Genomic DNA, 22,660 nt, shown 5'->3' with positions numbered 1-22,660 from the left:
AAATCAACCACAGGTCGACACGCGTAAACCCTAAAAGCCGCCCGTTAGTTTAAGATACACGAAAGTCGCGCTTGATCGATTTTGGCCACGAATTGGAATCCGAACTTAGGTATCGAACTTTCAAGGATGTCAAAATTATTATATTGGACGTCGCCGCGTTAAGCTCGCTTTGTTATCGGTTTACCCAGAAATTCTCGAAAAAGTGAAAATTGGCTCGGAAATTGGAAAAGACGATTTTACCCATGTGTGTTCTAGAGTTTATTTGTTGAGTGGAAGGACATGTTGGTCTTTTTCCCCTAGTGGCCGAAAATCCTCTTGGACAACTTTGCCCTTGCCCTTTTTGGTTATTTACATAATTGCCCTTCTAGAAACCCTTTTTCTAGATGCATTCCTAGCCCTTAAATCAATACTTGGGCACCAAGGACTCATCCTAGCCCTCCATTTTGAGAGATATGTTCAGCCCTCTCTCTCTCTCCTCACTTTCTCCCTTGCTTTCTCTCTCTCTCTTCATTTTTCTCTTTCTCTCTCCCTCCCCCCTTGGCCAAGACACTCACCAGCGCCGTCCACCACCCTTGCACCCTCACACCACCACCCCTGGACCGCCGTGGACCACCGTGAGCCGCCCCCAAGCCGCCGTTCACACCCGGAGCAGCTGCCGTTCGCCGGATCGCCATTTGGGCCGCCGCCGTTCGCCGGAGCTCTTGGCTTGGCCGGGACTGGTGCTACTGGTTTTGGCTTGGTTCTTAGCTTAAATTAGTGGTAAGTAACTCCCTAAACCTTGATTAGGTTAGTAGGTTATCATTGGATAGTGTTTAGGGGTTGTTAGAGTAATTTATGGGTTATTTTAGGAGTTAATTTAGGGTTTATGGTAGATGCTGAATTGAGGATTTGTTGGTGGCTGGATTTGATGATTATATGGCTGATTTGAATGTTAAGATAGGTAGATTATGTGACTTGAGCTTGAGCATATGTTTAATGTTGCTAATTGTGCTTAATTTGGCTAATTATGATTGTTTATTGGTTGTTTTAATTAAATTCGTATGTTAGTCTTGTGGCTGCAATAATCATGTGGTAGTGGCTGAATTGGATGATTTGGATATTGATCATATGGCCCCCATTGATTCTAGATTGGTTAATGTTAATTTTAGGGCTTAATTAACATGATTATGTGCTAATTTTGATCGTACGGTTTAAATTAAATTAGGATGTGATAAAATTTGATCATATGGCTTAGTAGAGATTTGAAGTTGATCGTGTGGCTTTGATTGACAATCGCATGGCTAATTAGTCGATTATGTACCGATTAAAGGTTTAATGACGATCGTGTGGTGGATTAGTTGTTTAATGTTGATCGCATGGTTAAATTGTTTAATCGTATGGTTAATTTATTTGATCATGGCTGAGTAATTGACTATGGCTTGATCGTGTGGTTGGAATGATGATTTCGTGGCCTAGAACGAAGATCGTATGGTTGAAATTGATGTTTCATGGTTGATCTTGCACTTGATGAATAATCGTAGGATTTTAAATGTCACATCCTCAATTTCAGTCCCTGGAAAATGGTTATGGTTTAAGTTTTGTGGTTTTCCAATGGGTACTAAAATTTTTACTCTTGTTTTGGAAAACCCTATTTCGGATCCTTTGTACCCCTTCATTTTGTTATTTTGGGGAGACTTTTGTGATCCGAATTTCTAAATACTTCCTTCTTGAAAGTTGTTCCAAACATCTTGAAGTTTTACATACTTTAATTTCAGAATTTTTGGAGTTGATATGAGTGGTACAATGGCCTGATTTTCGGACCGTGTGAAACTGCCCAGAATGGGTATTTCGGTGATGTTCACACCGTATTTATTGTCTACAAGCTTTTCTAGGCTGATTTTGGAAAAGTTTCCTTCATAAAAGTTGTTGAGAACATCCTTTTCTATAACATATATAAATTTGGGAATTTTTCGAGATGATTTGGATTCTGAACAGAGCTTACTTTGAGAAACAAGAAGTCTGTTCCAGCGAACTGTTTTTAGTCTGTCTTTGAGCTACTAAAAATAGTGTTTACAGAGAGATTTAGATTTTTTATTCTCATGAAAAATGTTTGTTAAGGCCTTGTTTATGACATATTCAAATTTGAGAATTTTGGGAGTCCATTTACTATATTTTCAAGTCCAATTTCGTGAACAGTGCAAAGCTGTCCGGTTTTGTCAGATTTCAAAGATTCAGCATTTTCTATACGAGAACGTTGGAATTTGGACTTGGTGTCTTCTGGTGACTTAAAGCATACGTTTTGAGCTTTCAAATGAGATATTTTATGCTTTGATTGGAGGCCATCTCAGGGGGAAAATGAGAGTGAGCCGAGAGAGAGCCGAGAGAGGGAAAGGAAGAGAGAAATCATTAGTGGCTTGGATTCATTGTGCTCTCTTCATCGTGATCCTTTGGCTATAGTTCATTAATGAACTTTAATGCTATCCATCATGACCTTAGACTTTGGAGGCCTGTTCATCATGACAAGCATTAATAGTCTTGAGTGAGGAGCAAGTTTGGGGTTTGATAAATTGAAAGAGGCCATTCGGCCAAGAGAGAAAGAGAGGGAGTAGCCGTGAGAGGAGAGAGAGAGAGAGAGAGAGAGAGAGAGAGAGAGGAGAACCAATGAGGAAGAGATAATGTTAGCCTCTTCATCATTTTAGTCCATTAATAGCTTTTAATGGCATTAAATACAAGCCATCATAACTTTTGACTATTGTGCACATTAATACTTGGCTTCTTCTCCAAGCCTATTTGGCTATAAGGAAGCAAGAAACCTCACGTGAAATCCCCCCCCCCCCCTCTTCTCCTCTCTCACGCCAACCTCGCCATCATCTTCTTCTTCCTTTGTTTCTTGTTTTTCTCACTTTGGCCGAGAAGCTCACGCCCAAAACAATCCCGAACCGGCCCGTGTCTCTTCTCGTTCCTACCCAAGAGCCCACGGTTTGGCCTTCGTTGGCCTAGATTTGCTCGGCCAAGCAAGAAGGAAGCAAGGAAAAAGCCCGAAATTTCCCGAGCTCGCCCGTCTCGACTCCCGTTCTCTAGTTTTGTTTGTCGTTGTGTAAGTGAATTCCCTAATACCGGGAAAGGAAGTTGCGATACGTTGTAACATGGGTTGGTTGGCCCGTTTCTTGGTTTCATGGTTGTTCGTTATTTCTCATCTAATGATGTTCGCGTGTGATACTCACGTTTGATGTTTGTTTTATTGGTTTCGTAGCATGACTTTGCTATTTGAAATGCCATTGATACCGGTACGGTAAGAATTGACTTGTGTGAACGACGATTGTCTCGTCCTCGATTGATATTAGTGTTTTCACTTGCTGAGTCTCCCCGACTCATCCCCCGTTGTTTCCCCTTTTTCAGGTCCGTAGGATGGCATCTCCCCCAGCCCGCGTTGGCAATCCCGTGGAGCAGAGAGCCGAAGTGCTCACCGTGATAGATGTTAGAGAAGACCGCGCCTATCGCCGAATCACGACGCTTGTGATATTCGATGAGGGCCTAACGGACTTGGTGCCTCAGGGCGGGCCGGCTCCGGGATAAAGCCACGGGTGGGATGTGAGATGGCCAGGCGGACGGGACCGGGGTGGAGGTGAAGAAGCGAGTAGCGAGAAGCCGTAGTGGGTGTAGGATAACCCAAGTCAAGATTTGCTATTTATAGTCGGCTATGAAATATGTGTTGTTTGCCATGGCCCGAAGGGCTTTGTTAAAACATATTTGTATGCATTGTAAACATAAGGTTTGCTCACGATGCTTCTTGTCTTACTTCCGTTGAGTATATTGATTGTGATTGTCCTGAGAAATGCTTCCGCTCGTGTGTAACGAAAGATAATAATGAACGGGACGTCACGTTAATGACCCCAAGGTGGGGGCGTTACATTAAAAGTGGATCGTGTGGTTAATTATGGCTATTGTTGGCTTGGCATGGCATATCGTGATCATATATTGATATTTGATACGAAAACGAGTGCGATTCATGGCATATTTATTCGTAGTAAATTGCACGTCATAAACACTTGCATTGGCTAATTAAGAAAGATCAAAATTGGCAATGCGTGGCTGTTTATGTGTATGGCCATGATGAGTTCCGTCTAAGACGAGTTATAGACGATGCCCGGTAGAAGTTCGGATGCTGTCTGGTACCCGACTTGTCAGGGGGGTTCGATCTCAGACATTGCCGATCGCGGTGGAGGCCGGATCGATGCTCCTAAATGGAATGCCGTCCGGTACCCGACTTGTCCGGGGGGGTTCGATCCCGGACGTTGCCACGCCCAAAGTAGTAGGGTGATGCCTGGCTATGCCGGAAGACCGGCGGGAGTTCGGTGTGACCTATGGTGGGTCGTTAATAATCTGAACAACTTTGAGTGTTATGTGCACATGGCATGCTTTGCGCTTGATTATGGGATAAAATCGTGAGGCATGGTATGGGACGGGCCGAAGTGATTTCATCTTATAATCGAGACTCGTGTGAATGATTGAGTATGTCTGGATTATTATTATTGATGTTATGCATATTGATAGTATGCCATGGTTGGGATGCAATTCGAGACTTTGCATAGTATGTGGTACCATTGTTCGTTTGATAGGAACTTACCCTATTGGTTAGAATTGCATGATTAGGGTGCCGGAGGTACGTATTGCCTTAGTCGAGGCTTAGGTAGTTTACTTATTGAGATTTTATCTCATTCCCGTTTCCCCGTTGTTAAACATTTCAGTCCCTCGACCTTGATTATAACTGAGCCTCCGCTACGTTTCGGTGTACCAACGGAAACAGAGCATTGGGTGACTGAGTACCCAGCTGGTGAGGATAGGGAGTATCAGAAGTACGAGAGTACAGTTTGGGTCGATGATAGTGAGCAGTACTTGACAGCTCATAAGTATATGGCATGGTTTCTGCGGGATGGAGTTCAGACTTTTGGTCCTCTCCGGGGATTTGATATTCCCCCTGACGATGGTTTAGGAGAGTGGGATCTTATGGAGATTGATCCCCCTGATGGAGCTGTTGTTAATCCTGAGTCCGAACCGATGGTTACAGAACCCCAGGCGTGGTCCGAGGAGTCAGACCCTGAACCGGAGCCTTTGTTGCCTGGTTCTTATAGCGAGGCATCTGACCCAACTTCGCCAGGAGCACCGCCAGGATGCTGTGGAGGTTTTTGATAGGGTTAGAAATCTCTATCTTTTTGGAACTCCACTTATGAATAGAGTAGTGGAACAGATCGACCACCCTATCTCTTTTTGAGTATGCGTGGTCTGAGTTTGTTGCCTTTAGGAAGGCTTGTATATGTTATCGCTGTATGTGACGTTAAGTTTATAAAATAGTTTGTTGGTTTGTTTAAATTGTCTCTCTCTATTATCCCGTTTGAATGTTTGTTGAATGGAGTGTTCGTTTGGCTTCCGCGTATATTCTCTTATTCGATGGTAACGGGTCGGCGACGAATCCTGGGAGTTGCATTCTTAACGACCGCGGCGGGATATTACGTGCTCGTAGGGTACGGGGCGTGACATGAAAAGAGGGTACCGGATGATTTTCTATGCTTTTAAGTATTTTTACAAAGTTTTTCCCGACCAAAAAAGAGAAGTATTTTGCAATGTTTATGTAATGATTGATTGTAATGTGTGAGGATTTAAAGTACAAGGTTTAACGTACAAGAGAGTGTGAGTTCAGGGTACAGTGTCATGATCTAGTGTATAGAGTTTTACAAGTAAGAGAGTGAGAGTTCGGGGGATACAATGAAAAGATACAAAATTTAATGTTCAACGTGTAAGAAAAGAGAGTTTAGGGAAATAAAACGAGAATTTCCCATGAACTCCATTTTCCAAGCTTAACGTAGAAAATTATGGAGTTTGACTTGGGAATAGGCTCTGCTCGAGTTTGGTGGGGTTAGAAAAAGGAACTAGTAGGGAAATGAAGGGCTAGTTTGCTTTTCATCTTGCATAATTTCATGTATCTTTCATGCACTGTATCCCAAATTTCCACATCTGATATAATGCCCTGTTAAGTGATACATCACTTAGCACCCACTTCAAAGTATCACCATCTGCCCGATTAAAAAAAAAAAACTATCACCATCTGATGTGGTCATTTAGACTACTCATTTTACGGGCCGATTCGCTAGCAATGGTTTCAAAGCAGGGATCTTCTCCAATAATTAATACGTGGCTCAAGAGTAAATGTGTGGTTCATGAATAGACTATGTCTATACTCAGTCCAACAGGGATGAGGAGTGATTGATGAGTTATATGGCGGACGCTCGAGGACGTCAATTCTTTAATTGTGGCAATAAGTTGTTCACGGCAATCACTTTCATTCCCCTTATGCAATCCATGGCAGCAGTTCTTTAAAAACAAATAACCACATCAGCTACTTTTAACGATGAAATTATACTATAAATTCTAGAAAGCTTTGCTATAGTTGTGCTATAGAACCTCTACGTATATAATACGAGTAATATAATCATGCTTTGCAAGGGTTTTGCATTGTTAAAGTTCATAGTAACTTAAATTACTTTTCACTCTCCTAATTATATCTAGGTTGCACTTTATTTACTTCATGTATTGTCTACTTTTCACGCTTGAAGTATCAAGGAAACCTAGTTATTTTATAATGGATACCGGTATACTTGTGACAAATTTACCTCAAACTAATTTTTTGCCACCAAAAACTACAAACTAGTACGACAAGTTTACCCTAAACTAATTTTTCAACCACCAAAAACTCCAAACTGGCACACTAGTGATAAATTTACCCTCCATTAGTTTCCGTCAAATTGGATTAATAGCACAAAAAATCACAAAGTGGTACACCTGTGACAAACAGAGGGTCAAACCCCAAAATCGATACACCCGTTAATAGCCACTAGTCATTCAACTCAACAATTTACCGGTAAAATTTAACGGAAACTAACGGAAGGTAAATTGATCACGGGTACCAGTTTGGGATTTTTTATGTTCAAAAAATTAGTTAGGGGTAAATTTGACAAATGTGCTAGTACGGAGTTTTTCTCAATATTAACCCTTTTTATAATTAAATCTAACTTGGATTTCTGTTCTTCTTGAAAAAGTGATTGGTTTGATCCTTTCTAAAATATAATTCTCCTCTCGTTACATAATTTGATTAGCAAGAACGAGAGCAACTAACAACGGTCAACCGTCCTAAACTGATCTCGGTGGCGCCTCTTCGGTCTTCTTCATCGATTCATCCGTGCACGTTTTATCCTCTCCTACTTCGTACACCATAGAAGCAAACATAAATCCCACTAAAACCCATCACCCTCCATCTCTCTCTCTGCACATCGACTCTTTTGCGAACATTGAATTAAGCCACAGCATTCGAATGCAAATGATGTTGTGTTTCCCATTCACAGCTTCCGTATTGGATAAACCCACTTCTATCGCACAACTTATATGATAATCACTTATAATAAGTTACTATAATAATTGTCATTAAACATATAAAAAAACAAAAAACGAAACAATAGATCCCCTCCTCCTCCAGCAGCGTATTTGTATTATATCTTTCTTTTCCTTTTTCTCTCCAATGCCATATATGGTTCGGCATTATAAATCCCCTCCTCCTCCTCCTCCTATCGATAATCAGAAACAAAATGTGGCAGGTCCCAGGTCACTCGGAGAACCTCGCCGTGACCAGAGGCCATTGATATGGCCGACTCACGTCAACTTCGACATCTCGCCGGTCAACTACACCTTTGAGGTGCACGCCATGAGCGCCGAGAAGCTCCCCTTCATCCTCGACACCGTCTTCACCATTGGCCCCTGCGTCACTGACGACGAGAGCCTCCTCTATGCCAAGCTCATCATCACCCCCCACGACAACCTTTCGAACCCCAGGCCCTCGTCCAGGACATCATTGAGAGCGAGATTGTCATCGCTGCCTCCATGACCATGGATCAGATATTCAATGGTACCGAGGAGTTCAAGAGGGAGCTCTTGGAGAAGCTCCAGTTGGAGCTCAACCAATTTGGGCTCGTGATCTACAAAGTCAATGTGAAGCAGCTCGTCTACAAAGCCAATGTGAAGCAGCTCGTCGATGTGGCGGGCCACGAGTATTTCTCAAATCTCGGCCAGAAGCCGCAAATCGAGGCCACAAACCAAGTCAAGGTCGGTCTTTTTCCCCTAAGTGAGCGCATACATTCTTGTTCGCGCTTAAAGTTGTAAGGTTGGTAGCGCTTATGATGGGTAGTATTTAGGTCTATGTAGGCTGGTTTGATACGAATTTGTTCCGTAAACTGAGTGTTGACAGACAAATTTGTTGGGAATTAATGTTGGGATTTTGGCACAAAATACCATAGAATTGAATGAGAAGTGTGTGGTTGAAAGTGTCCCACATAGGGTGAAGAGAGATAGGAGATGGGTTCAAATAGTTGAGCCTCACAAATGGGTTTGGGCCCCAAGGGGTACCCCACTTTTGTGGAAGAGAGAGGACCTACGTCTAGCTAGTTCGGTCCACCCCCCGCGCGCGCCGCCGCCGTCCGTCCGGCCGGCTCGGTTCGGTTCCGGGTCCACTCTCTATCGGTTGGTGACTCTTCGGTTTCGTCCTTCTATATCCGAAATTCCTTGGTGACTATTCATTCACACATGACCGAACGAAGTACTCTTGGCATTTCATTTTTTCGCGGCTTTCTGCTGCACTCTCATTCTTCATCGCTGTCATCTTTTGTGCGATTATTCTGCAAAGTTGCGTTCGAAGATTTCCTTTGAAGAAGTACCGCTTCATAGGAAAGGCGATCCGTTCTATCCTGGGAGGCAATTGTTCAACGACCTTTGGGTACCGGTAGAGGGGACAAATTGTCTTAAGGACACAACGTGAATTCGTTGGGCTCGGATCAAACGTCAAATTCGGATCACTCATTTCAGGTTTGTCAAACAACTTTACTTTATATGTACATACAAACACGCGTATAATGAACAACAATCTTAAGACAATTTGCCTTATTATCGTGTTTGTTAAGTTACATTCTCAATCATTTCTGTCTTCGTGTCAGAAATGGCTACAACATCGATGACGCCTGTTGCGTCTGTTCCAACTCATGGAGAGAAGCCAGAAAAGTTCAATGGGGCTGATTTTAAGAGATGGCAACAGAAGATATTGTTCTACCTCACTACATTGAACTTGGCAAGGTTCCTCACGGAGGATGCTCCGAAGTTGGATGAAGGAGAGACAAACAAGGAAAAGGTTGCTGCTATTGATGCATGGAAACATTCTGATTTTCTGTGTCGCAACTACGTCCTCAATGGTCTAGACAATTCCCTCTACAACGTTTATAGTCCGCTAAAAACGGCTAAGGAGTTGTGGGAGAGTTTGGACAAGAAATACAAAACGGAAGATGCTGGATTGAAGAAATTCATCGTCGGCAAATTTCTGGACTTCAAGATGGTAGATTCTAAAACTGTCTTAAGTCAAGTTCAAGAACTTCAAGTGATCACGCATGACATTCATGCTGAAGGTATGATGATTAGTGAATCATTTCAAGTGGCTGCTTTCATTGAAAAGTTACCGCCGTCTTGGAAAGATTTCAAGAATTATCTCAAACACAAGAGAAAGGAATTATCACTTGAAGATTTAATTGTTCGATTGAGGATAGAGGAAGACAATAGGAATTCCGAGAAGAAAGTTGGCAGCAATTTGGCGGTCTCAAGAGCCAATGTTGTTGAAGAAGGATCAAAACCCAACAAGAAGAGGAAAATGCCTAGCAAGTCTGGAGAGGGATTCACCCAAGGCCTGAAGAAGTTCGTTGGCAAGTGCTTCAACTGTGGCAAGTCTGGACATCGAGCCAAAGACTACAGAGCCAAGAAAAGACAGAAAACTCAGGCTAATGTGGTGGAACAAATTTCCAATGGTGTTGATGATATCAATCTAACTGCTATGATATCCAAGTGCAACATGGTGGGAAACCCCAAAGAATGGTGGATTGATACTGGAGCAACTCGTCATATTTGCGCCAATAAATCAATGTTCTCATCTTACATGCCTATGGAAGGTGATGAAAAACTCTATATGGGTAATTCATCAACCTCTAAGGTTGAAGGTGTCAGAAAGATTGCTCTAAAGATGACCTCTGGGAAAGTTGTGACTCTAAACAATGTGCTACATGTGCCAGACATACGCAAGAATTTAGTGTCCGGATCTCTTCTCAGCAAGAATGGTTTCAAGTTGGTGTTTGTGTCTGATAAGTTTGTACTCTCTAAGAATGAGATGTATGTAGAAAAGGGTTATCTTAGTGATGGTCTTTTCAAGTTGAATGTAATGACTGTTGTACCCAATGATGTTATGAATAAAGTTGTTTCCACTTATGTGCTTGAGTCTCCTAATTTATGGCATGCTAGATTAGGACACGTTAACTATAAGTCGATAAAGAAGTTAATGAACATGGGTTTATTGCCAAAATTCGATTGTTCAAGTGAGAAATGCCAAGTGTGTGTTGAATCTAAATTTTCTAAGCCTCCGTTTCATTCTATAGACAATAGAGTCTCAGAACCTTTAGATTTAATACACACAGATATATGTGATATGAAATCAATACCGTCAAGAGGTGGTAATAAGTATTTTATCACATTTATAGATGACTGCTCGAGGTATTGTTATGTTTATTTGCTTAGTAGCAAAGATGAGGCTGTGAATGCTTTTAGAATTTATAAGTCCGAAGTTGAAACTCAGTTGAATAAGAAAGTTAAAATGATATGAAGTGACAGAGGAGGTGAATATGAATTTCCTTTTGAGGAAATTTGTGCTGAGTTTGGTATCGTTCACCAAATGACTCCTCCTTATACGCCGCAATCTAATGGAGTGGCGGAAAGGAAAAACCGGTCTTTAAAGGAAACAATGAATGCATTGTTGAATAGTTCCGGTTTACCACAGAATTTGTGGGGGGAAGCTGTTTTGACGGCGAATTTTATTTTAAATAGAGTACCCCACAGAAAGACACAACAAACTCCTTATGAGAAATGGAAAGGCAGAATGCCTAACTTGAATTATCTCAAAGTGTGGGGGTGTTTGGCTAAAGTTGCGGTTCCTAAGCCTAAAAAGGTTAAGATAGGACCAAAGACTATTGACTGTGTCTTTATTGGATATGCTCAGAATAGCAATGCATATCGTTTTCTTGTTCACAAGTCAGAGATCCCAGATATACATGTTAATACGATTATTGAATCAAGGGACGTTTCGTTCTTTGAAAATATATTTCCGTATAACATAGTATATGAGCCAATTGATAATAACAAGAGGCCTCGAGATACTATATCTAGAAGTGATCCAATGGAGGATGAACCTAGACGTAGTAAAAGACAAAGGACTTCCACGTCTTTTGGACCTGATTTCTTAACGTATCTGTTAGAGAATGAGCCTCGGACATTCAAAGAAGCTGTGACTTCGCCAGAAGCCCCGTTCTGGAAAGAAGCTATCAATAGTGAAGTTGAATCCATCTTGTCAAACCATACATGGGAATTGGTTGACCTTCCTCCTGGGAATAAACCACTACAATGTAAGTGGATTTTCAAGAGGAAAATGAAAGCGGATGGTGCTATTGATAAATATAAGGCTAGGCTTGTAGTAAAAGGATACAAGCAATGAGAAGGTCTTGATTATTTTGATACTTACTCACCTGTTACTAGAATTACATCTATAAGGATGCTAATTGCCATAGCAGCGGTGTATAAGCTTGAAATCCATCAAATGGATGTTAAGACGGCCTTCTTAAACGGGGATTTGGAAGAAGAAATATATTTCGAACAACCCGAAGGGTTCATTGTTCCAAGTCAAGAGAAGAAAGTATGTCGGCTTATCAAGTCACTCTATGGATTGAAACAAGCACCGAAACAATGGCATGCTAAATTCGACCAAGTCATGTTGTCGAATGGTTTCAAGATCAATGAGTGTGATAAATGTGTATATGTTAAGAACACTCATAATGGTTTTGCCATTTTGTGCTTATATGTAGACGACATGCTTATAATGGGCAGCGATAGTGAGGTTGTTAAGGTGACCAAACGCATGCTCACAAGCAAATTTGATATGAAAGATATGGGGGTTGCAGATGTTATTTTAGGAGTTAAAATCCATAAAACATATGGAGGATTAGCTCTATCACAATCCCATTATATTGAGACGATTCTTGGAAAGTGCAAGAATCTAGATATTGTACCGGTAAAGACTCCGATAGATGTTAATTTACATCTTTCGAAGAATACTGGTGAAAGTAAGGCTCAAAATGAGTATGCTAGTATACTAGGCAGTTTAATGTATGTCATGAACTGTACTAGGCCGGACATAGCTTGTGCGGTTAGCAAGCTAAGTCGATTTACAGTTAGTCCAAATGAAAATCATTGGAAAGCAATGAAACGTTTATTGGGCTACTTAAAGCATACTCAAGATTATGCTTTGCATTACACAGAATATCCAGCGGTACTTGAAGGATACTGTGATGCAAATTGGATAACCGGCACTAAAGACACAAAATCGACAAGTGGATATGTATTCACAATTGGGGGAGCGGCAGTGTCTTGGAAATCATCCAAACAAACTTGTATTGCTAGATCCACTATGGAATCAGAATTTATTGCTTTGGATAAAGCCGGTGAAGAAGCAGAGTGGCTTCGAAATTTCTTGGAAGACATTCCTAATTGGCCTAAACCAGTGCCCGCTGTTTGTATACATTGTGACAGTCAAGCGGCAATAGGAAGGGCAAGGAATGTCATGTATAACGGTAAGTCTCGACACATACGTCGAAGACATGACACAGTAAGACAACTTCTTTCTAGTGGAATTATCACCGTTGACTATGTGAAGTCAAAAGATAATATTGCGGATCCATTGACAAAAGGCCTAACTAGAGAGATGGTTGCAAAAACATCAAGGGGAATGGGTTTAAGGCCTATAAACAAGTCATCATAGCGGAAACCCTACCTAGTTGATTGGAGATCCCAAGATCTAGGTTCAAAGGGACAACTAAGTTATGAAGACAGTGTAGAGTACTGTCAAATTTTTACTCATTCCCGGATGAAGACAGTACTAATATGTGAAGGTTAAGCAAAAGCTTTTAATGATTCTAAATTGAGTATGTGATATACTATATGTTCAGAAATCACATATGTGAGTGTGAAGTGAGGACCGCTTCTATGAGAATTGAAAAGGCTGAATTCTCTAAAACACTCATGAGACCAGGCGGTGTTCATGGCCAAAACGAACACAACAGTGAGAACCAATTTTGTTCGAGAAAAAATTGTGTGATTTCTATTGTCTAGGCTTACACCAAAGGTCGACAGTTCAAAGACATCAAGTCTACTGATTGACTGAGTAAGTCCGATAGGTTTCACTAAGGAAAGTTCAAAGTCTCAGACTACTTATCCTGATGCAACGTTTTCTCATGGAATAATCGCACCTTGCATCTCATGCATACACGCAGAGTCATGATATCTGAACTTCTCATTCATGTGGGGGATTGTTGGGATTTTGGCACAAAATACCATAGAATTGAATGAGAAGTGTGTGGTTGAAAGTGTCCCACATAGGGTGAAGAGAGATAGGAGATGGGTTCAAATAGTTGAGCCTCACAAATGGGTTTGGGCCCCAAGGGGTACCCCGCTTTTGTGGAAGAGAGAGGACCTACGTCTAGCTAGTTCGGTCCACCCCCCGCGCGCGCCGCCGCCGCCGTCCGTCCGGCCGGCTCGGCTCGGTTCGGTTCCGGGTCCACTCTCTATCGGTTTTTTATTTTTTATTTTTCGAACAGACACGTTGTTTAGAAATTATTTATTTATTTATTTATTTTTGGACAAACAAACATGTCTGTTCGTGAGGTTCGGTTCGCCCAAACGAAAACCAAAGCCCTTCGCGCCTGTTCACGAACCAAACCGGTTTAAGGCTCGGCTCGTGACTGTTCACACATGACCGAACGAAATTGTTCGGTTGGTGACTCTTCGGTTTCATCCTTCTATATCCGAAATTCCTTGGTGACTATTCATTCACACATGACCGAACGAAGTACTCTTGGCATTTCATTTTTTCGCGGCTTTCTGCTACACTCTCATTCTTCATCGCTGTCATCTTTTGTGCGATTATTCTGCAAAGTTGCGTTCGAAGATTTCCTTTGAAGAAGTACCGCTTCATAGGAAAGGCGATCCGTTCTATCCTGGGAGGCAATTGTTCAACGACCTTCGGGTACCGGTAGAGGGGACAAATTGTCTTAAGGACACAACGTGAATTCGTTGGGCTCGGATCAAACGTCAAATTCGGATCACTCATTTCAGGTTTGTCAAACAACTTTACTTTATATGTACATACAAACACGCGTATAATGAACAACAATTAATTTTGTTAACAAAAAGTTCTTTTTTCTACAATAATTTTTACAACCATTTTTTGTTGCTTTGACATGTATCTGTTTAGATTTTCCTTCGGTGCATATAGTTGTTCTAGTTACTGTGATGTTTATGACGAATTTCATTATTTCATTATTTCACGATGCTATATTTATTTCCTTAGTTATATGCATGAGTGACTATCGTGACCGAATTTCCTTATGACAGGTAGATGTTGCTGAGGCCAAGATGAAGGGTAAAGTCGGATCTATGCTCTGTGCTGGACAGACCAAACAAAATGCTGCGAAAATAGATGCTGAGACCAAAATCATAGCAACCCGATGGCAAGGAGAGGGGCAGAAAGAGGAGATAATGGTCAGGACAGCAGTGAAGATCTTGGAGAACCAAAAGGAAGCTGAATTGGCCAAAGCGAACACAGAGCTAGCCACAAAGAAGGTCGCATGGTCTCAGTCGACTGACCTGGCCAAGGTGGAGGCGGCAAAGCAGGTGGCTCTTAGGGAGGCGGAGTTGCAACTCCAGGTCGAGAAACAGAAGACATTGATTCAGACTGAGAAGCTCAGGGCACAGCTCCTGAGTGAGGCTATCGTGCAGTATGAGGTTAAGGTAAGTTGATTTCGACCTCTTGTTGAGCTACTTTTGTGGAATATCTTAAAGGCAATGATCTCAACATAGAGAAGCTAGATGCTTGTCTTCGCGCAAGGACAATAAAAGGCCGAACATGCCAATGTTACATATTCATGAGGGCCTGTACTACAGGAGGAGCATGTTGGGATTTTGGCATCTAAATCCCATAGAATTGAATGAAAAGTGTGTGGTTGAAAGTGTCCCACATTGAATAGAAGAGAGATGGGAGATGGATTCAAATAGTTGAGCCTCACAAATGGGTTTGGGCCCCAAGGGGTACCCCACTTTTGTGGAAGAGAGAGGACCTACGCCAAGCTAGGTCGGTCCCCCCACCGCCGCCGTCCGGCCAGCTCAGTTCCGGGTCCACCCTCTATCGGTTTTTATTTTTTCCGAACAGACACATTGTTTAGAAATTATTTATTTATTTATTTTTGGACAAACAAACATGTCTATTCGTGAGGTTCGGTTCGCCCGAACAAAAATCGAAGCCCTTCGCGACTGTTCACGAACCTAACCGGTTCAAGTGAACCTTCGCTGCTGTTCGCGAACCGTCGTAACTCGTCATTTTCGCCACTAACATGTCTGTTCGTACCGCTTCGGAGGAACGAGATCCGTTCTATCCTGGGAGACGATTGTCCAATATCCTCGAGTACTGATTGAGGGGTCAAATTCGTCTTAAGGACACGACGTTATTTCGTTGGGCTCGGATCAACATTTTGCTTATTTGTTTGCACTGCTTTCAGGTTAGTTTCCTTGACATTTGATTTCAATTTCTAGTATGCGAACATAGCCGACAACAATCTAAAGAGTTATGGGATAGTCTGGACAAGAAATACAAAACCGAAGATGCCGAATTGAAGAAATTCATTGTCGGTAAATTTCTGGACTTCAAGATGGTTGATTCAAAGACCGTCTTAAGTCAGGTTCAAGAGCTTCAAGTGATTATGCATGATATTCATGCTGAAGGAATGACTCTAAGTGAGACATTTCAAGTGGCTGCATTCATTGAAAAATTGCCACCATCCTAGAGAGATTTCAAAAATTATCTCAAACACAAGAGAAAGGAGTTGTCACTTGAAGACTTGATTGTTCGGTTGAGGATTGAGGAAGACAATAGGAATTCCGAGAAGAAAGTTGGCAGCAATCTGGCGGTCTCAAGGGCCAATGTTGTTGAAGAAGGATCAAAACCCAACAAGAAGAGGAAAATGCCTAGCAAGTCTGGAGAGGGATTCACCCAAGGCCTGAAGAAGTTCGTTGGCAAGCGCTTCAACTGTGGCAAGTCTGGACATCGAGCCAAAGACTGCAGAGCCAAGAAAAGACAGAAAACTCAGGCTAATGTGGTGGAAGAAATTTCCAATGGTGTTGATGATATCAATCTAACTGCTATGATATCGGAGTGTAATATGGTGGGAAACCCCAAGGAGTGGTGGATGGATACTGGAGCAACTCGTCATATCTGTGCAAACAGATCGATGTTCTCGACCTACACAACTGTGGGGCGTGATGAAAAACTTTATATGGGTAATTCATCAACTTCTAAGGTTAAAGGTGTTGGAAAGGTTGCTCTAAAGATGACATCTGGGAAAGTTGTGACACTAAATAATGTGCTACATGTGCCAGACATACGCAAGAATTTAGTGTCCGGATCTCTTCTTAGCAAGAATGGCTTCATGTTGGTTTTTGTATCCGATAAGTTTGTACTCTCCAAGAATGAGATGTATGTAGGAAAGGGTTACCTTAGTGATGGTCTTTTCAAGTTGAATGTAATGACTGTTGTACCCAATGATGTTATGAATAAAGTTGTTTCTGCTTATGTGCTTGAGTCTCCTAATTTATGGCATGCTAAATTAGGACACGTTAACTATAAGTCGATAAAGAAATTAATGGATATGGGACTGTTGCCGAAATTTGATTGTTCAAGTGAGAAATGCCAAATGTGTGTTGAATCTAAATTTTCTAAGCCTCCTTCTCATTCTGTAGACAATAGAGTCTCAGAACCTTTAGATTTGATACACACAAATATATGCGATATGAAATCAATACCGTCAAGAGGTGGTAATAAGTATTTTATCACATTTATAGATGACTGCTCGAGGTATTGTTATGTTTATTTGCTTAGTAGCAAAGATGAGGCTGTGAATGCTTTTAGAATTTATAAATCCGAAGTTGAAACTCAGTTGAATAAGAAAGTTAAAATGATAAGAAGTGACAGAGGAGGTGAATATGAATTTCCTTTTGAGGAAATTTGTACTGAATTTGGTATCGTTCACCAAATGACTCCTCCTTATACGCCGCAATCTAATGGAGTGGCGGAAAGAAAAAACCGGTCTTTAAAGGAAACAATGAATGCATTGTTGAATAGTTCCGGTTTACCACAGAATTTGTGGGGGGAAGCTGTTTTGACGGTGAATTTTATTTTAAATAGAGTGCCCCACAGAAAAACACAACAAACTCCCTATGAGAAATGGAAAGGCAGAATGCCTAACTTGAATTATCTCAAAGTGTGGGGGTGTTTGGCTAAGTTGCGATTCCTAAGCCTAAAAAGGTTAAGATAGGATCAAAGACTTGACTGTGTTTTTATCGGATATGCTCAAAATAGTAATGCATATCGTTTTCTTGTTCACAAGTCAGAGATCCCAGATATAAATGTTAATACGATTATTGAATCAAGGGACGCTTCGTTCTTTGAAAATATATTTCCGTATAACATAGTATATGAGCCAATTGATAATAATAAGAGGTCTCGAGATACTATATCTAGAAGTGATCCAATGGAGAATGAACCTAGACGTAGTAAAAGACAAAGGACTTCCACATCTTTTGGACCTGATTTCTTAACGTATCTGTTAGAGAATGAGCCTCGGACATTCAAAGAAGTTGTGACTTCACCAGAAGCCCCGTTCTGGAAAGAAGCTATCAATAGTGAAGTTGAATCCATATTGTCAAACTATACATGGGAATTGATTGACCTTCCTCCTGGTAATAAACCACTACAATGTAAGTGGATTTTCAAGAGGAAAATGAAAGCGGATGGTGCTATTGATAAATATAAGGCTAGGCTTGTAGTAAAAGGATACAAGCAATGAGAAGGTCTTGATTATTTTGATACTTATTCACCTGTTACTAGAATTACATCTATAAGGATGCTAATTGCCATAGCAGCGGTGTATAAGCTTGAAATCCATCAAATGGATGTTAAGACGGCCTTCGTAAACGGGGATTTGGAAGAAGAAATATATTTGGAACAACCCGAAGGGTTCATTGTTCCAGGACAAGAGAAGAAAGTATGTCGGCTTATCAAGTCACTCTATGGATTGAAACAAGCACCAAAACAATGGCATGCTAAATTCGACCAAGTCATGTTGTTGAATGGTTTTAAGATTAATGAGTGTGTATATGTTAAGAACACTCATAATGGTTTTGCCATTTTGTGCTTATATGTAGACGACATGCTTATAATGGGCAGCGATAGCGATGTTGTTAAGGCGACCAAACGCATGCTCACAAGTAAATTTGATATGAAAGATATGGGGGTTGCGGATGTTATTTTACAAGTTAAAATCCATAAGACATCTGGAGGATTAGCTCTATCACAATCCCATTATATTGAGACGATTCTTGGAAAGTGCAAGAATCTAGATATTGTACCAGTAAAGACTCCGATAGATGTTAATTTACATCTTTCAAAGAATACTGGTGAAAGTAAGGCTCAAAATGAGTATGCTAGTATACTAGGCAGTTTAATGTATGTCATGAACTATACTAGGCCGGACATAGCTTGTGCTGTGAGCAAGCTAAGTCGATTTACAGTTAGTCCAAATGAAAATCATTGGAAAGCAATGAAACGTTTATTGGGCTACTTAAAGCATACTCAAGATTATGCTTTGCATTACACAGAATATCCAGCGGTACTTGAAGGATATTGTGATGCAAATTGGATAACCGGCACTAAAGACACAAAATCGACAAGTGGATATGTATTCACACTTGGGGGAGTAGCAGTGTCTTGGAAATCATCCAAACAAACTTGTATTGCTAGATCCATTATGGAATCAGAATTCATTGCTTTGGATAAAGCCGGTGAAGAAGCAGAGTGGCTTCGAAATTTCTTGGAAGATATTCCTAATTGGCCTAAACCAGTGCCCGATGTATGTATACATTGTGACAGTCAAGCGGCAATAGGAAGAGCAAGGAATGTCATGTATAACGGTAAGTCTCGACACATACGTCGAAGACATGACACAGTAAGACAACTTCTCTCTAGTGGAATTATCACCATTGACTATGTGAAGTCAAAAGATAATATTGCGGATCCATTAACAAAAGGCCTAACTAGAGAGATGGTTGCGAAAACATCAAAGGGAATGGGTTTAAGGCCTATAAACAAGTCATCATAGCGGAAACCCTACCTAGTTGACTGGAGATCCCAAGATCTAGGTTCAAAGGGACAACTAAGTTATGAAGACAGTGTAGAGTACTGTCAAATTTTTTACTCATTCCCGGATGAAGACAGTACTAATATGTAAAGGTTAAGCAAAAGCTTTTAATGATTCTGACTTGAGTATGTGATATACTATATGTTCAGAAATCACCTATGTGAGTGTGAAGTGAGGGCCGCTTCTGTGAGAATTGAAAAGGTCGAATTCTCTAAAACACTCATGAGACCAGGCGGTGTTCATGGCCAAAACGAACACAACAGTGAGAACCAATTTTGTTCGAGAAACAGTTGTGTGATTTCTATTGTCTAGGCTTACACCAAAGGTCGACAGTTCAAAGACATCAAGCCTACTGATTGACTGAGTAAGTCCGATAGATTTCACTAAGGAAAGTTCAAAGTCTCAGACTACTTATCCTGATGCAACGTTTTCTCATGGAATAATCGCACTTTGCATCTCATGCATACACGAAGAGTCATGATATCAGAACTTTTCATTCATGTGGGGGATTATTGGGATTTTGGCATCTAAATCCCATAGAATTGAATGAAAAGTGTGTGGTTGAAAGTGTCCCACATTGAATAGAAGAGAGATGGGAGATGGGTTCAAATAGTTGAGCCTCACAAATGGGTTTGGGCCCCAAGGGGTACCCCACTTTTGTGGAAGAGAGAGGACCTACGCCAAGCTAGGTCGGTCCCCGCGCGCGCGCCGCCGCCGTCCGGCTCGGTTCGGTTCGGGGTCCACCCTCTATCGGTTTTTATTTTTTCCGAACAAACACATTGTTTAGAAATTATTTATTTATTTATTTTTGGAAAAACAAACATGTCTGTTCGTGAGGTTCGGTTCGCCCGAACGAAAACCGAAGCCCTTCGCGACTGTTCACGAACCTAACCGGTTCAAGTGAACCTTCGTTGTTGTTCACGAACTCTCGTAACTCTTCATTTTCGCCAGTAAGATATGACAGAACAGTTAGTTTGGAAAGTGACTCTTCGTGGCATTTTATATATTCCCGCGAGACATTTTCACGACGCACTCTAGACATTTTTCACTTCATCATTTTGTGCGATTGTTCTGCAAAATTGCGTTCGAAGGAGTCCTCCGGATACGTACCGCTTCGGAGGAACGAGATCCGTTCTATCCTGGGAGACGATTGTTCAATATCCTCGGGTACTGATTGAGGGGTCAAATTCGTCTTAAGGACACGACGTTATTTCGTTGGGCTCGGATCAACATTTTGCTTATTTGTTTGCACTGCTTTCAGGTTAGTTTCCTTGACATTTGATTTCAATTTCTAGTATGCGAACATAGCCGACAACAGAGCATTTGTATCGTTAATGATTGGCCTTAATTTCTCCTTCATAAAAAAAGCTTTTCTTCATTGTAGATGCAAGCAGCAAATGGCGAACTCTACAATAAACAAAAAGCTGCCGATGCAGTCCTCTATGAGAACTTGAAGAAGGCCGAAGCGCAAAAGGCAACAGCTGACGCAACCTCATATACGCGCCAGCAAGTAGGAAAGGCTCTAGCACAGGCAGAGGGCGAGTACCTGGCGATGCTTGTGAAGCAATTCCGTGGCGACTATGGAGCAATGAAGGACTACCTGATGCTCAGACCAGGTGGGTTGCAAGAGCTGCCCAAGTTCAGTCCAGGAGCTGAGAAGGGGCCTGTGCCGAAGTCAGCATCTGGTCAAGCTGGAAAGCCATTGAGGAAGGGAGGAGGTGTAGGTGGCGGGAAGAAGGATGTGGCTGGTGGGAGTGGAATGTTGCCGCCAACGTTCGAGGCTCTGCATGAACAGGTGGGACTGCTTTCACGTGCTGTGCTCGACACTTTGACTGATGCTGTTGCTACTGGTTAACTAGCACTTTCTTTCTATCCGGCGGATTGCAAAATGAATAAAACATGGATGAAGACGAGAAACGTGCGGACCACGTGCAACGAGTTGCGCGCGTTCACTCATTTCTCCCCCAAAGTTATGATTGCATCTTTTGTTTTCTTTTGTTGGACCAATGAAACTTGTCCTGCTAATTCCCCCTTAATAGGTTTTTCTTGGCGGTGAGGTCATTTAAGATCTTGATAGTGTCCTACCAAAATGACCACCTCATAAATTAGCCAAGAATTGATTTAGGCATGGTTCCAAGCATATTGTCGAACCCAAAACACTAATAATTTTAAGAAAATCCGGCTTATCGCAAATACCTTATAGCTTTATGGATTTTGTTTGTTAACATTGCTTGAGAAGACAATGTCCTTTTTAGTTTTTGATGAAAACGAGCAGAAGTGGGCAGATAAATTCACCAATAAAATGCAACTAAAAGAGTTCTCCAATTAAACGAAACAGGGAAGTGTCACGACCTCGAGGTATTGCCTAACGAGGTTTAGGGGTATTGCCTAATGACAGGTCGACAGCACTCAATTAGGCGCAGGCTCTTTCAAACCTACACCTCGCGCGACGTTGGATTTTCATTTTTAGTTCTTACCAACAGAAACCTTGATCGCATCTTGTCCCATGTACTTCCATTTGCGGTTTCACTCATGCCCTGCTTGGACTTGATCCCACAAAATTAGACATGCAATTTAGACATACGAAACAACCATCAAACAAACAAGCAGGGCACTAATAATAATTGACCGCAGTGCAAAAAGGCAGTAACACATTTCATTCTCCCCCCTCTTCTTCCCCGTATTCCCAAATGAGAGCCTTGCTTTCACTCCAATTCCTGTTTGGATGTTGCCCATTGTTATTCCAATTTGGATGTTTCCCATAAGTATTGGCTCTCAAGAGTCAATTCAATCCATTAATGATTTTCTATAATTTATGCATGATATTTGGGATCAGTTAACCTTGTCAATCACGCTTGGATGCTCGCAAAGCTACTGAATATCGTGATCGTATTCGTGTCATGTAATTTTTTATGGCCCTGAATGATAAGTTTGAACCCACGAGGGCCTCCCTTCTATATGGACATCCTTTTCCTTTTATTGAAACGTTTGTATCAAAATAATTAACTAAGGAGACTCAACTGGCTACCTTTAAAGTGCAATGCACTCTGTCGTCTCCACACCTACAAATGCGGTACTTGCCACGTCGAGTTCTTCCTCCTTGCGCAAACCATTTGGCAACCATTATCCCCAGCATAATCATCTGTCATCTAATTGTTATCGGCTACGATCCACGCAATCCACGGGATCGGCTAATCAGCCTCGCAACCAAGGTCCTCTTCCTCGTCCATCTCCTAGTGCTGCCACCGTAGAGACTT

The 22,660-nt window shown here is 41.6% G+C and overlaps 1 pseudogene; it reads left to right on the top strand.

Annotated features, from left to right (window-relative positions):
* The first annotated feature begins 7,558 nt into the window (after positions 1 to 7,558).
* LOC115678516 (flotillin-like protein 2) lies at positions 7,559 to 21,258 on the top strand (annotated as a pseudogene).
* The last annotated feature ends 1,402 nt before the right edge of the window (positions 21,259 to 22,660 follow it).

The sequence above is a fragment of the Syzygium oleosum genome, unplaced genomic scaffold (genome assembly GCF_021117445.2).
Source record: "Syzygium oleosum isolate NSW1041296 unplaced genomic scaffold, Sole_v2.1 Sole_v2.05, whole genome shotgun sequence".
Taxonomy (NCBI): Eukaryota; Viridiplantae; Streptophyta; class Magnoliopsida; order Myrtales; family Myrtaceae; genus Syzygium; species Syzygium oleosum.
The sequence above is the reverse complement of the archived record's forward strand: the minus strand, read 5'-3'. Positions and strand labels throughout refer to the sequence as shown.